Source organism: Colobus angolensis, unplaced genomic scaffold (genome assembly GCF_000951035.1).
Source record: "Colobus angolensis palliatus isolate OR3802 unplaced genomic scaffold, Cang.pa_1.0 Scaffold262, whole genome shotgun sequence".
Taxonomy (NCBI): domain Eukaryota; kingdom Metazoa; phylum Chordata; class Mammalia; order Primates; family Cercopithecidae; genus Colobus; species Colobus angolensis.
Window position 1 is genome coordinate 1,134,349 of NW_012115844.1, and position 15,404 is coordinate 1,149,752.

General features: G+C 34.7%; 1 long non-coding RNA gene across 1 annotated transcript; it reads right to left on the reverse strand.

Moving 5' to 3' along the window:
- Positions 1-7,337: 7,337 nt before the first annotated feature.
- On the reverse strand, positions 7,338-15,166 carry LOC105515520. The gene is made up of 3 exons (XR_001002337.1): positions 15,018-15,166; positions 14,713-14,900; positions 7,338-7,505 (listed from the first exon to the last, which is right to left on the reverse strand). It is a non-coding gene; the product is annotated as an uncharacterized LOC105515520 (long non-coding RNA).
- Between the last annotated feature and the right edge of the window lie 238 nt (positions 15,167-15,404).

The window sequence follows — 15,404 nt, forward strand, 5'->3', positions numbered from 1 at the left end:
AAAAATAAATAAATAAAAGAAAAGATCCAAAAAAATTACATATACAACATATTTACATATATAAGCATATATAAATGTGTATATATGCCTATATGAATATACACAGGGAGAATAATAGGTAATTATCACCATAACTCTAAAGAGTTCATGTTCGTGTCACATTTTACAGATGAAAAATGTGAGAATCTTAAAAGTTATGTTACATGTCCAAGTTCCCACAGCTAAAAACTGTGAAATGAAGATTATTTTTGATCTTCAATTGCATCTACTCGTTCAGATTCTGATATCAATCAATTGTTCCTTCATTCTTTCATTTATTCACTCATGAAACATGATTGATTTTGCTCTTATGGCAGACACTATGCAGGTAATTTTCTCATAACACTTTTGACAATTTGATAATCCTTTTGGGAGACAATTCTCCATGTGTCTCTCACATTTCCACATGTCTTGAATCAACCATTGTTCTGAATTAGCTTTTCAAGGATGTTTGTATAGCAAACAGCCTTGTGAGATATAGTCTACCTCCAGATCAGAAGGAAGATTTGTTTTCTGGCTGGCTGGTATAATAAAGACAATGTGTCCCTCTGGAACAAATGTTGAGCATATTTGCTAGTAGTCCCCTTTAAAAGGTAGAGATTTTCTAGTCTTAGAGTTCCTCCACTATAATGCAGGCTCATCTACCTAGGCCACTGTGCATTGCCCTATGGGATGTGGGGACAAGAAAAACCAACGTGAACATTAAGATCTTATTGTCTGCTGGGCAGTGAGTAATTAATTTCTTTGCCTTTGATCTAGGAGTCTCTTTTTTCTGCCAGCATCTATGTATGGCAAGTTAATTTGTTAGCTTACAAAATGAAAGTCTCAGAATCTTCACATTCCTGACAAATATGACACAAGAATTATACATTAATAATTATGGACAATGCAACTTGATTCACCAGTGTCCACATAAACTTGTAAGTGGTAGAGACAATATTTGAATTCTTATCTAGCTGATTTCTAAGTTATCAAATAAAGTGTAAGAAGCATAAAGAAGAGGAAAGAAATTAATAAAACAGAGAAACAGCTTTATCAGTCAGCTGTGTACTGCCATATAGTAAATGTGTAACAAGAACTTTTAGAATGGCTAGAATTATAAAGTATCTCAGAGCCTGGTACAGGGATTAGTGAGTAGCAAGTAGAGAAGACAAATGATCTTAAAGGTTAAGAGACCTTGGAGTCAAACATCCCTAGGTTCAAATCTGACACTCTGCATGAGGCTGAACAGTTTATTTAATGTGTTTGAATGTTAATTTCCTTAACACTAAGGCAAAAATAATAGATCCTATCTCACAAGAGAATCATAAACATTAAACAAGGTGATGTATAGAGCATTTAGCATGAAGCTACACATGTAGAAAATACCCACTAGATAACAGCTATTAGCATTCCTAGTAAGTTCTTAATAAAGAGTAGGTAAGTGATTGATCTTTCTTCATCAATTTACCTACATCTTAACTATCAGATAATTTACCACTAGTGCATCCTCCTTCAGTAGTTAGCAATATAATCAGGTTTATACATGCAAGTCACTAGCTGAACCATTGCAACATTAAGAGCTAAAGAGGCCCCGGATTTTAAGTGTGGTGGATGCTAATGGTTCCTTTCTTGTAACAAAAAATACCTCCAAGCTGCAATTTTAAGATAGCATTGAGGCTCAGCACTCACTTTGTACTTTTCTACAAATGGTATGAGAAATTACAAGGCTTAGGATTTTCTTGGTTATCCATTTGTCTCTTTCCCGTCTTGCAAGTAGAACAAGTACTGCTGTTGCCAAGCAACAGTGCAGTGGGGGAGTGATGGTGCATGTGTAATGTGGCACTCGGAGAGTGAGGAGCTTAGTTCTAGAGCTGGTCCAAGGGCATTCAAAGCAACACTGAGGACTGTACTTTTCCTCATGTCATTCATGCAAACCCTCCAATAATTAAAAGAGCTGCTTCCACTGAGCAATCTGTCACCACCTTCCTGTGAACTGTGGAAAATCCTAAGAATCACAGATCATAGAAGCTCAGGAGAGCTGCCATTTGCCCTCTCATTGCCTTGGTCCGAATACATGCCATAAAGACAGCAATCCCTCTTGGAAAATAAGCAGAACTTAAGATAGATTCTGAAAGGGGGCTTGGAAATCTCAACCCTAAGCATGCATCCTTTCTATGAAAATAATAGGAGAAGGGTTCCTTTACTAAAGTAAAAATATTTTTAAAAAGGAATTGGGAAGTACAAATGGAGAATCAGAGAGAACACCCAGTTTGGTAATTGGCAGTCATCTGTTCCATGTTATTAAAGAGGAAAAAATGAAGGTTTGCAATGCTTCTGTTACACTAGTAACTGAGCCCTCTGTAATTAATTTTAGTCAAATTTCACTAACATGGAAAGATATATTAACTTGCACAGTGGGATAAGCAATATTATTGAGCAGTTACAAGCATGGGCTCAAGAGCCAGACTACCTAGGTTTAGATTCCAGCTCTCCAACTTATTGACTATGTTCTGACAGGTTCATGAACCTCTCTGTGCCCTACTTTTTAGGTATGAAATGCAGATAATTATAGAAGCTATCTTACATGACTTTGTAAAGATTAAATGAGTTAATACATTTTAAAAATCTAAACTGAAGCAGGCGTAGACTAAGTATTAAATAAATATTAGTCATTCCTAATAGTGGTTTCACATATTTTTATTAAGACAGAGGCCTGATCTATTCCTCTATTTTTCTGATCAAGAACTATACCCAGTCTTTATTCAGTGCATGATAAATTTTTGTAGAATAAGCAAATGAGAGGGCAGTCTGAAAATTCAGTTACCTCACTTTTGTTCAATACATTTTAATGCTAGTTAAAGGAGATACAATTTCAAATGAGAAGAGGAAAAATATTAGAAGGTTAGTGAGTAGCTTCATGTCCGCTTTTCCTTGCCTAAGCTGTCAAGTCAAAGATTATACCCTTGGTATACCTTTTATCTTAAAAATAACTTTGAGGTTGAAACAGTTAAAAAAAATGATTTTATCCTTCTTCTACTTATTTTTCCTAGTTTTTTATTCTCCACCATCATTCCTCTTAAGGACATAAGAAAAATAATGAAAAGTCAAGAAATAATGAACATGTAGTTAAAAAATGTTAATTTCAAAATTAGAGGTTAATGTTAACCCCCTGTCCCACAGTTTATTCTTACAGGTGGCTATCTCTGTCTTCCTGAAGGTCATCAAGAGTGTCCTGTACTTTAGGTTGCATCTTTAAATATGACGTTCTTGTCTTGTATTAATTTGTAATGGAGAAATGTCTAGCCTAAACAGGAAGTGAGAAATACCTTGAATAATATCTGGCCACCTTATACCTTAGTAAGAGCCCTGGAACCCATTTGAGTTCTATCCTGGTTTCTCACTTGGGCAAATAGCTTTACCTCTTGGTATATTGCTTTTTCTATCATTAAATTGTGGATTATAATTTCAGCTCTTCATACTTCATCAAATGTGACCATGTATTTCACAATGTATTATTACTTGAGAGGTTCTCAAAAAATTTTGTTCCTAGAAAATGCCTCATTTTGTAACTTATCTTCTAAATGAATAGTTATAGGTTTCCAGATCAATTAGTTTTATAAATTTTTTTCTTACTTTTGGAATCTTTGACCATATAAGGAAGGCTGTTCTTTCAACAACAAGCAAAGCAGAAGTAACTATTGTTCCAGCAATCAAGAAAGCAAACATATAACACATGAGAAACAGAAACACAAAGACAGAAACACAATCAACTCGTTATTATTCAACATTTTAACGGTTTTATACAAAGTATATGTTGAGGGCCCTGTGAAATACATGTAATTTTACCAACAAAATAAAATTTTCTCAAGAAATAGTTACTATGTTGAGACAAGCAGTATTCTAGGTGCTGAGATAAGGTAAGTATATGTAAAAAGTTAAAAAATTAAAAACTGTGCCTTCTATGTTACAGATTACAAAAAATGTCCCCATTTCTGCACCTATTGCTATATCCACTTCTTCTGTCATGTACATTTGTGGTATCCTGTTTCTCTGGCTCTGGATCTAGTCTAGGAGGGAGAAATTATAAAAATCAACAACTGGTTTCTTACATATAATGCATCTAAAACATACCCATACACTGACTCTAGTATTGTGTTAGTTTCTTGTCACTGCATAATAAATTATCACAAATTTAGTGGTCTAACACAACACCTATACATTAACACATAATTCTGTAGGTCAGAAGTTTCCCATTGCATGGCTGAGTTCTCTGCTTAAGGTATTACAAAGATGAAATCAAGGTGTCTGTCAGGCTAAGTTCTTGTCTAAAGGCTCTTGGGAAAAATCAGCTTCCAAGCTCATTCACGTTGTTGGCAGAATTCAGTTTCTTCCAATTGAAATAAAATCTCTGTGTCTTTGCTCGTTGTCAGCTGCGGGTCATCTTCTGCTTCTTGAGGCTGCTCTCAGGTCTTTGTCATGTGGCCTTTTCCATCTCAGTGAAGGAAAATGTCACCCATGTTAAACTCATCTCATGCTTCATCTTTTTTTTTAAATTTATGTGACCAGCCAGAGAAAGAACTTAGCTTCTAAAGAAGGTGATTTGGGTAGGTCCAGCTCATGTGATTAGGCTGGACCCACCCAAATCACCTGCATATATTAAGATCAGTTGTGCCATATAAAATAACAGGAGTAAAATCCATCATATTTACAGTCCTGGGGATTACACAGGGCATGTTACACCAGGATCAGGAAACCTGGAGGGATAGCATAGAATTCTGGCCATTAGATGTGCCAAGTGGAGGTCACAAGGTTGACTCTGTAGGAAGATCTTGAGAGAAATAAAGTGTGAGAAAAGAGAACATTATGAAAGTTAACCTGACAGTATTAAAACCATCCCAAGGCAAATTTGCTTGTTTCCATTTCCCAGAAGGCTAAGGATTTTAATAATTGAGTGAAAAGGGGCACACACACACACACATACACACACACACACACACACACACACACACACACACATACTTTTCCAGAGTGCTGGAACTGCTGTAGATCTTCTCTGGGTGTTGTTTGCTTTTATGTGTTTGTCAAAATGCATTGAATTGCATCCTTAATACTTGTGTACTTTACCGTATAAAAATTATAATTCACCAAAAAAAAAGGATACCTGGGAGTGAATCAGGCATTGAAGGACATGTAGTCAGGTGATAGAGGGCCTGTGAATCTTAGAAGATGAAGAGATTGACCCAAAACTGGGATGGAGGAAAAGCAGCCAAAGAAGGTGTTCTGTTTCTTAAGTGACTTTGAAGGTTGTATATCTTTAATATTCATTTTGAGGAATAAAGAATTTAGACTTCCAATTAAATACAGACATTATGTACGTTTTATTTATTCAGTATCCCTTGAGACAACTTTCTTGTAATTGGGGTGCCTCTTTCCTATTTTAGCTATTCCCAGGAGATTTTAGGAGCTGTGGGGAGCTTGATGGAGAACCCTCAATTGCCTTTTACGTTATTCCACTTACTAAACACCTCGATAATAGATTTAAAATTTCAACGGCATGAATATTAACAACAAAATTTCAGTCACAAATTACTCTAACAAAATTGTCCTGTGTACTGTTATTAGGTATGATACTAAAAACATCCTGTCCACAGACACACCTCAAATGTGGAAATGGAGTTAGCACCCACAAGATCATTACTGCATGTCTATTCTATGAGAGATTTCAACATGGGCCAAAATAAAAAATCCTTTGAATGATTCTCCCTGATCAGGTAGGGGGTGTATTAGTTCATTTTAATGCTGTGGATAAAAACGTACCCGAGACTGGGAAGAAAAGGAGGTTTAATTGGACTTACAGTTCCACACGGCTGAGAAGGCCTCAGAATCACGGCGGGGGTGGAGTGGGGTGGGGCGGTGAAAGCCACTTCTTTCATGATGGCTGCAAGAGAAAATGAGGAAGAAGAAAAGCTGAAACCACTGATAAACCCATCAGATCTGAAACTGATTCACTAACTCGAGAATAGCACTGGAAAGACTGACCCCTATGACTCAATTACCTCCAGCTGAGCCCCTCCCACTTGGGAATTCTGGGAGATATAATTCAAGTTGAGATTTGGGTGGGGACACAGCCAAACCATATTGGGGGATTTCCAAGAAAACCCAACCTCACAAGTGGAATCTTGAAGCAAATGGAGATTTAGTATTAGATTGGTGCAAAAGTAATAGTGGTTAATTACTTTTGCACCAACCTAGTAGGAATAATGGAAACATAGGGAAGATTTCTGATCACTCTCCTGGCCTATTAATAAAGACACTTTTTTCCCATTGCTTGTTTTAAAAGAATCAACATTAAATTTGGCTTGAGCAGAAGAAAACTGCCCCTAATTTTTCAAGCATGTATCTGTTGTGAATGAATGAGCTCAGAGAGGCAGAGATATGCAGAACTTTGGAGAGGGTAAGTTTTAGAACAGCTAGTGTAGAAACAGAAAAATGGCTCTAGTGAAAAGGGGTAGGTGGAAGAATCATTCTGTGAGATTTTAGTTTAAAATGGAAGCAGTGAAATCTCCCTTTTCCAAGGTCTTACGTATTTTCTGGTCCCAAAGGGTGTTACTATCACTAACAAAATGGGTCCAAGCATTAACATGACTGGAACTCAGTCTTTGTTTCTTCCTAGTGCCATTTACAGAGACCTCTATGAGTCTCACATATTCCCCCTGAAGAAATCTTCCTTCTGGTTCCCTCCTATCCAGCCCCTCCTCCATCATTTTTTATTCTCCTGCAGTGGGGACCATGTTCCTTGTGTTAATATCTTCTTCAGTTGTTTAATATTACTCAAGCACAACAAAAACAGGGAACATATGGTCAATGCCAGTATATTATTATTTATTTATTATTTATAAAAATAATTTACAGAGTATTTAATATTCTGGCCCCTTTTTGAAGTGTCTCATAGACTGGACATACAGTAATGATCATGTGGGTGCTAATGTCTTATCATAACTCCATTTCCACATTTGAGTTGTGTCTGCGGACAGGATGTTTTTAGTATTATATTTAATAATGATACACAGGACAATTTTGTCAGAGTAATTTGTTACTTGAATTTTGCTGTTAATACCCAGGCTATTGAAACAAAAAGCTATTATCTAGGTGTTTAGTAAGTGGAATAATGAAACAGGCAATTGAGGGTTCTCTATCAATCTCCCCACAACTCCTAAAATCTCATGGGAATAGCTAAACTATGAAGGAAGCACTCCAATTATAGGACAGTTATCTCAAGAGACATTGAATAAATAAAACATACATAAAATCTCTATTTAATTGGATGTTTAAATGTTTTACTCCTCAAAATGAATATTAAAGGTGTACAACCTTCAAAGTCACTTAAGAAACAGAACAACTTCTTTGGCTGCTTCTCCTCCATCCCAGTTTCGGTCCAATCTCTTTATCTTCTAACATCAAAATATATCTGATGGTGCAAAATACTGTCAGGACAAAATAAAAATAATCAGTAAAACAAGCAAATAGAAAATCCCACAAGGGGCTTGTCTTTAGTCAAAGATTAACTCTGTACCCTAGATATGTCGTTTATCTTCAAAATAGCTTTGAGCCTGAAACTGTTAAAAGGTTTTGATCTTATCCTTCTATTTTTTTTTGCCTATTTTTCTATTCTTCATCATCATTCCCCTTAAGAACTTAAGAGAAATAATGAAAAGACAAGAAGTAGTGATCTATAGGATATAAATCTTCTCTTCAGTACAAGCACCAGAATGCTGAAGAATCAAGCGCTTGTTATTGAACTGCATGACATTGAAATTCTTCAGTGAACGATTGAACCCATAATTTAATTTAGTTCTTTTGGCCACCTTAGTCCAGAAATGCAGGAATGCACTACTTTATAGCTGAAAGTTCATGGCGTCTGTATTTTGACACAGCTGAATAGAAATCCTGGCTGAACAGTATCTACTCTACGGGTACAAGTACTGGATAAATTAGTTAGCCACTTGGAGCTTCAGTTTTCTCATCTCTAAATTAAAAATATCTAAGTTAGCACTTATTCTATAAGGACTTGTGGAGATTCAACATATATGAAGATTTTGGAACATCTGTGTTCTTTCCACTATAGAATGTTGTTATTACGTAAGTTGTAGGGATAAGGCAGAGATATGTTAAAGTTTCCCTAAAACATAATTGTCATGGAGAACTGGGTTCAAGTCTCTCAGGAATCCTCTAGGAAACCAAGTGAAACATATCTCAAAAAATAACCTCACCAGAGGGTTGAAAGACTAGAGCATTTATACTCTGACTCCAATTTCCCATTTGTTGAGGTTTGCTCCTGAGGCTTTCCTAGGGTTACACAAGTATGGATTGTGCCTACTTACCCACAGAAGAAAACCTTCAAGCAAGGAAGAAGAAAAAACTGGATGCTTGGGATGGGAAGGTGAGAGCATGCTGGAAACTGCCTTGATGCATAAACTAAGGTGGGTCAAAGGATTATCAGGGCAGGTTATGGATAGCATCTAGTAAAGTGGTGAAGGGGCACTTAAGCTAGGTTGGAAATCAGAAAACCTGGGACAAATTCCAACTCTAAATTTAACTAAATATGAGTCATTCACTCAACAGTTATCAATTAAGCATCTACTAATTTCCAGATAATGTTCTCAGCAGTGAAGACAAAACGGTAAACAAAATAGATAGAATTTCTGTTTTTATGTTACTTAGAATCTTTTGAATGCTCAAGTCCTACACTTACTAATTTGGAAAAAAAAGATAGTTTTATATTAGAATAGGGAAGACATGTATAGTGCTTACTGTGAACAGGAAGATAAAATAAATAAGTAAGCTTGACTTGGTAGGGAAATAATAGAAAATTCTTCTGTTTTTTACAGTTTACTCATTTGAGTCAGGATTCACTTTTAAAACGTTATTTTATTTTATTTTATTCTATTGAGTTCTGGGATATATGTGCAGGACGTGCAGGTTTCTTACAAAGGTAAACGTGTGCCATGGTGGTTTGCTGAACCTATCAACCCATTACATAGGTCATAAGTCACTTTTAATTTTAGGCTTCCATCTCCATCTGTACATTTTTTGCCTTGCAGGTCATTTGTTGAGGAAACAGGGTTATCTGATTTGTAGAATTTCTCACAAGCTACTCTTGGTGATTGCATCTCCATGGTTACTTATAATGATTTCCTATTAAATGGTACATAGATCTAAAGGCTCAATATGATTCAGGGTACATTGTTTCCCAAGATCACTTCACACATGGTATTGTATAATTTCTTCATGAAGTATCCAATGCTGGTTTGTCTCTTTGGGATGTTGGTAACCGTAGATGATTATTGCCTAGATCCATAAATCCATGATGAAATAGAAATGCTATTAGAAAAAGAAACTTATCAACAAATAGTTAACCTGAGATATAGACTATTAAGATAGGCAAAATAAATGCTGTATTCTTTCTCTTTATTTACCAACTTTCAAAATAACAAGAGAATATTCTGATATCCTTCAAAAATATACAATAATGGAAGAACATAGAGAAAAATGAGAATGTATTTTTTATTTTTTGTTTTTTAATTTATTATAAACTAATGCATTTTTTAAAAATTAATAAATATAAATACATGACAATTATCATCTTCAATGGTGCTCGAATTGTTCTGTCTTTTGCCAGGAAACATTTTTGTGTCTTGAATCTTTTAATGTAAGGACATTTCGATATTTCTTGATTTCTGGAATGACAAGATGCTCCAACCAACTGTGACCCAACTGCAATTAGCAAAGCCTTCTTGATCAGTTTTTCACAGAAAATGGTAATTAGAGACCATAATCTGTGTATTAGAGGAGCTCATTACTATTAGATTAGCCATTTTTTTTCTAGATGTTTTCTGTGTACAAAGTCAGAAGTTAACTTTGCTTTTGTTTATGTCACCATAGATTTATTCTGATATTTTTTCAATTCAAATACAGAATGTATAGTAATATTACTCAGTTTCATTGATCTTACATTTATGTCTCCTTTTAAAATATGTTGAAACTCCACATTTCAAATGATATCCAAATAATTATTCATTTCATTTATGACACCAAACGACCCCAAAATTATAAAGTCAATACTATATCCAACAAAACATTAAAAAATGTTTCAGTTAATGTTGTCCTCAAGGTATATCTTAGTACAGTCAAATTATCTCAAATTATTAGTTTAGTATTTTCTGTATGGTTTTCCACCACTGTACAGACTGTTTCATTTACATAATTTATTTCATTTTCAATTATTAGAAACTGGATTTTAAATATTGTCTTTTAATAAAATTACATATCTAGTTATCTAGTTACAAGGTCAAATCTATTTATTAGGGTGTATTTTTAAAAAGCTAGCTTCTCATAGGGAGCCTTCCACTCTTTCTCCCTCCTATAAACTTTTTTTTAAATGTAGAGTTTATCCTGCCATTGCTGTATTGTTTTGAATAAATTATTAAACATTGACCTTCAAATACCACTTTCTTAAATAAAAGGTAGCATCAGCCAGGGGCGGTGGCTCACTCCTGTAGTCCCAGCACTTTGAGAAGCTGAGGCGGGCAGATCATGAGGTCAGGAGATCGAGACCATCCTGGCTAACAAGGTGAAACCCCGTCTCTACTAAAACTACAAAAAAAAATTAGTCGGGTGTGGTGGTGGGCGCCTGTAGTCCCAGCTGCTCAGGAGGATGAGGCAGGAGAATGGCATGAACCCGGAAGACAGAGCTTGCAGTGAGCCGAGATGGCACCACTGCACTCCAGCCTGGGTGACAGAGCGAGACTTAGTCTCAAAAAAAAAAAAAAAAAGTAGCGTTCCCATATTTTTTTTTCCAGCTTGCAATCTCTCTTTAATAACGTATCCTGGAGATCTAGCAGAATACAGAAATAGTCCTTATTCTTTTTTTCAACTATACAATATTTCGCTGTGTGGTTATTTATTCAACTAGACCTTTATCAATGGATCAATGGACATTTGGATTGTATTCAATCTTTACAAATTTAAGATATTAACTCTTTTTTCCTGTGGTATAAGTTATAAAAAATAGTTACCAGTCTGATTTTGTATTTTTACTTTGTTTATAGTATTGTTTCTATGCAAATATTGTAAAATCTTTTAAGCTAAACTTACCCATCGTTTCTCTTATCATTTTTTATTTTATAGTCAGTAAAGTAATCTATTTTCCAAAATTTTAAATAGAGTCACTCAGGTTTTCATCTAGTACTTGAAAGGTCTCATTATATTATTTTTGTTTTGCTTTTACAAATCTCTGATGCATTTGGAATTTATTCTAAAATGAAGTGGAAAATGATCCATTATGTACTTTGATATAGCATATTAAAATAGCTCATATTTAAAAAATCACTCTCTTCACTAATTTGAGATGCCACATTTATCATATACTAAATTTTCATAATAAGTTATTTCTGTTGAGGGTCTTTAGTAGTTTTCCATTAGCCCATTTACTCATTAATTCCTGGACAAACTCAGTTATAGTTATAGAGGCATTATGATATGTTTAATGCCCAACAGGGCTAACTTTCAGGTCCTTTTGTTATTTTTCTTTTTCAGAATTTTGCTTAACAGTTTTTATTACTTATTGTTTTAATTGAAACTTATAACCAATTTGTCTTGCTGCAAATCTGACATTTTTTGTTTATGTTTTTCAGATGTAAAATATCCTCTTCATAAAACTTTGGGACATCTTTTGTAAAATTTACACCCAGGTATTATATTTTTATTTTTGCTATTACAATGTATTATTTTATCTTCCATAATATCATCTGTTAAGTTTTTGTTGGATAAATAAAGGCTGTTGATTTTTACACATTAGCTAAACAACTTAATACTTTATTAAGTTACTGTTTCTTTGTAGCTTTTTTATTTTTTGGATTTTATACATAACCTGATAAAGTTTTACCTCTTTCTCTCCAATTCTCATGTTTCTATTGAATTTTCTTGTCTACTTGTATTGATTAATACTTCCATCACAATATTAAATATGGTGCTGGAGATCAATGATACTGTTTTCTTGTTTCTGACATTAGTAGAAGGCCTCTAACGTTTCCACATGATGTAAGATGTTAGCTATGATAGATTTAATCATTTTCCCAAAGTCTTCACTACATCCCTGTTGCAGACTATTTAGTCGCACTATTTGTCATGTGATTCAGAAAGGCCTGCCAGTAAAGATGTAAAGTGCACATGCTCTCCCCATTAGCCTTGAGTTTGTACATGTGACTTGCTGTATTAAAAGGATTGTTTGTCGATGTAATGCAAATACAGTTTTAAATATGCTTGCACGGTTTGACTTGTTCTTTCATGTTGCTGCCTTCTTTGATGAACAGAAAATGCCCCAAGTGATCAACTTTGTTCCAGAATAAGAAAAAAAAAATGACCTTATCCTAGCCTGCAGACTGGAACTAAGCCCAGTTGATAACTAGTGAGCCCAGCAAACTATAAATCTCCTGCAGACTTGTGTTTTTGTAAGCCACCGTGTTTTGGGTTTGTTCTTTATACAGCATTGTTGTAGCACTAGCTAATTAATATATTGTCCTTGAAGCTGAATTGTATACAGCAGTCTTCCCTTATCCATGGTTTCTAAGTTTGCAGTTTCAGTTTCCTGTGGTCAACTGTGGTTCAAAAATATTAAAGGAAAAATTTCAGAAATAAATATTTCAAAAGTTTTAAATTGCACACAGTTCTGAGTAGCATGATGAAACCTCATGCCATCCCATTCCATCTTTCCCGGGCCATAAATCATCCCTTTGTCCAGTGTATTAACAATATCAACATTATTTGTGCATTATTAATCATTTAATAGTTATCTCAATTATCAGATAAACTGTTGCAGTATCACACTGCCTGTGTTCCAGTAACCTTTATTTTACCTCGTAATAGCCCCAAAATGCAAGAATAGACATTCTGGCAATTCAGACATGCAAAGTGAAGCTGTGAAGTGTTTCCTTTAAGCTAAAAGATGAAAGTTCTTAATAAGGAAAGAAATATATATATATGCGAGACTGCTAAGAGCTATAGTAAGAACAAATTATCCATTTGTGAAATTGTAAAGAAGGAAAAAAAATCATGTTTGTTTTGCTGATGCCCCTCAAACTACGAAAGTTACAGCCACTGTTTATAAGCGCTTAATTAAGATGAAAAAGTCATTGAATTTGTGGGTGCAAGACATGAACAGAAGCACCTTCCAGTTGATGACAGTCAGGTTTGCTACTATCTGATGAGGTTTCAGTCATCCACTGGGGTTGTTGGACTAAAACAACGTATTGCAAATAAAGGAAGGTTACTGCATATACAATTGTGTGTATGTATGTGTATGTGTGTACCTTTACACACATATACAGTATGTACACATATCTGTATGTTTATAACAAAATCTTAAATACTTGCCATTTTATTGTTCTGACAAAAGGGTGTTAGATTGTATTAAATGCTTTTTTCTGCTTATAGAAGAATAATCGTAAGATTTTTCCATGTCCAGTTATATTCTTGCTTTGAAAATATGAAATCTCAGGACAATAATTCACCTATAATATTAAATAATAGAAGAAAATGAGTTTAAATTGTCCCTGATTCTCCATATACTCCATTCTTGCCAAAGTGATCTTCAAGAATTCTATGGCTACAGTTTTAGACCAAAAGAAATTGTAGTGCAGCTATAACAAAGACGAAGTTTGAGGATCATTTTCTTCTGGAAAACCAGATCATTTTAAAATTCTTATTTTGAATATTTATGCACTTCCAAAACAAGAGTTACTATGACATCATCAAGTTCTACCTTTTGACGTAGGAAAAATACCCTCCCAAAAATCATCAAATTTTTTTCCTCTATGCCTCTATTTCAGTTAAACACCTAAGAAACCTATCATTTTTTTTCATGTTATCATTTTACTTTTGTGTTTTCATTTTTTCCTTGCTTTAATAAAAATAAGGCAGAAACAACAGGAAAGTTGCTCTTGTACATTTTTTCTTTTTCAGCCCTATATCAAGGTGAAAAGGAAGATATGGATTATAAAGTTAAAAGCTCTGTCTCCTGTATTTTTCAAAAAATGATAGCACCTATTTCTTCAAGACAGAAAATTGCTACGCATACATAGAGAAAATTTGAAAAATGTGGAGAAATAGAATTAAAAAGATGACAACACATACCATAGAAATTTAATCATGGTTCATTTGTTAGTATTCTTTCTAATTTGTCTTGTGTTTGCCACCCATAATACAATGGTATCTTGATTATTTTCACAAAACATTTCACAGCAAATCTATGCTGGCATCATTAGCAATAATTACAGATATCATTTTCAATTGAACTATAGTATTTCTGCTACTTCAAAGTATTAATCTACATTCAATCAGTCTTCTATCATTGGAATTTAAGATATCCCTCTTGTTTTTGTTCTTTATATATTTATTATTACTTGACAGGAAATTTAGAACATAAATTTGGTTCACATTCTAGGGTGTATTTTTAGGAGTGATCCCCAGAGAGGAATTACTAGTCATTAGATTACTAATATGTTGTTAGATATCAGGCAATCTCAATTAAACTATGTACAAGCATAAAATGGCATCATCTTTTCCTTTTGAATTTTAAATGAACAAATGGTGATGGGGCTGAAAAGGAAGGAGAACAATTAGGTATTTCACTACCTTCTAAGAAATATTGGTCACATTTCCAAATCCTTATACCAAATTTTGGATGATGTAGTCACAGTAAGCCACCAGCAGAGAAGGTATGGTCCAAACAATTATCCTAGTCTCTCTTTACATTTCTCCTCCTGTCCCTTTCTTCTCCTCATCTTTTCCTGGCTTTCCCTGTCTTTTTTCTCCTTTCCACTCTGCAGAAGTAAATGAAACATGTAAAACTATATGAAACAACTTGTGTTTATTTGGACAACAAACACAGTTATAGCACAATTTCATGTCATCCTCTCTTCTGTCATTTACTTCCCTACCTGACACTGACAGCCATTCAGGCTTCTTGGTGCAGCCAACATCAGACGGTGTCGTCTCACTGCTCCTTTGGAAGTCTGTGTAGTATCCTCCTGCTTTGAGGCTTTCTATGTTGGGTTATTCTTCTTTCTCTTCCCCCACATACAGTGAGCAATTTACACCAAATCTCATGGGTCTCTTCACTTACCTGGGCAGTTTTTGTAGGTAATCAATGAGATGTCTCAAGCTCTTCTTGCTTGACCCAGTGGAAACACATCTTCTATTTTCCAGCTGAAACTCCAATGATTACCTGGAATGGTATCTCAGTTTTGCCAACTGTCCTCTGTTCTATTATCCATGCTCTGGAAGCAACAGACGCATCTCCTGGTGGCTGCAGACATATTTCCAGG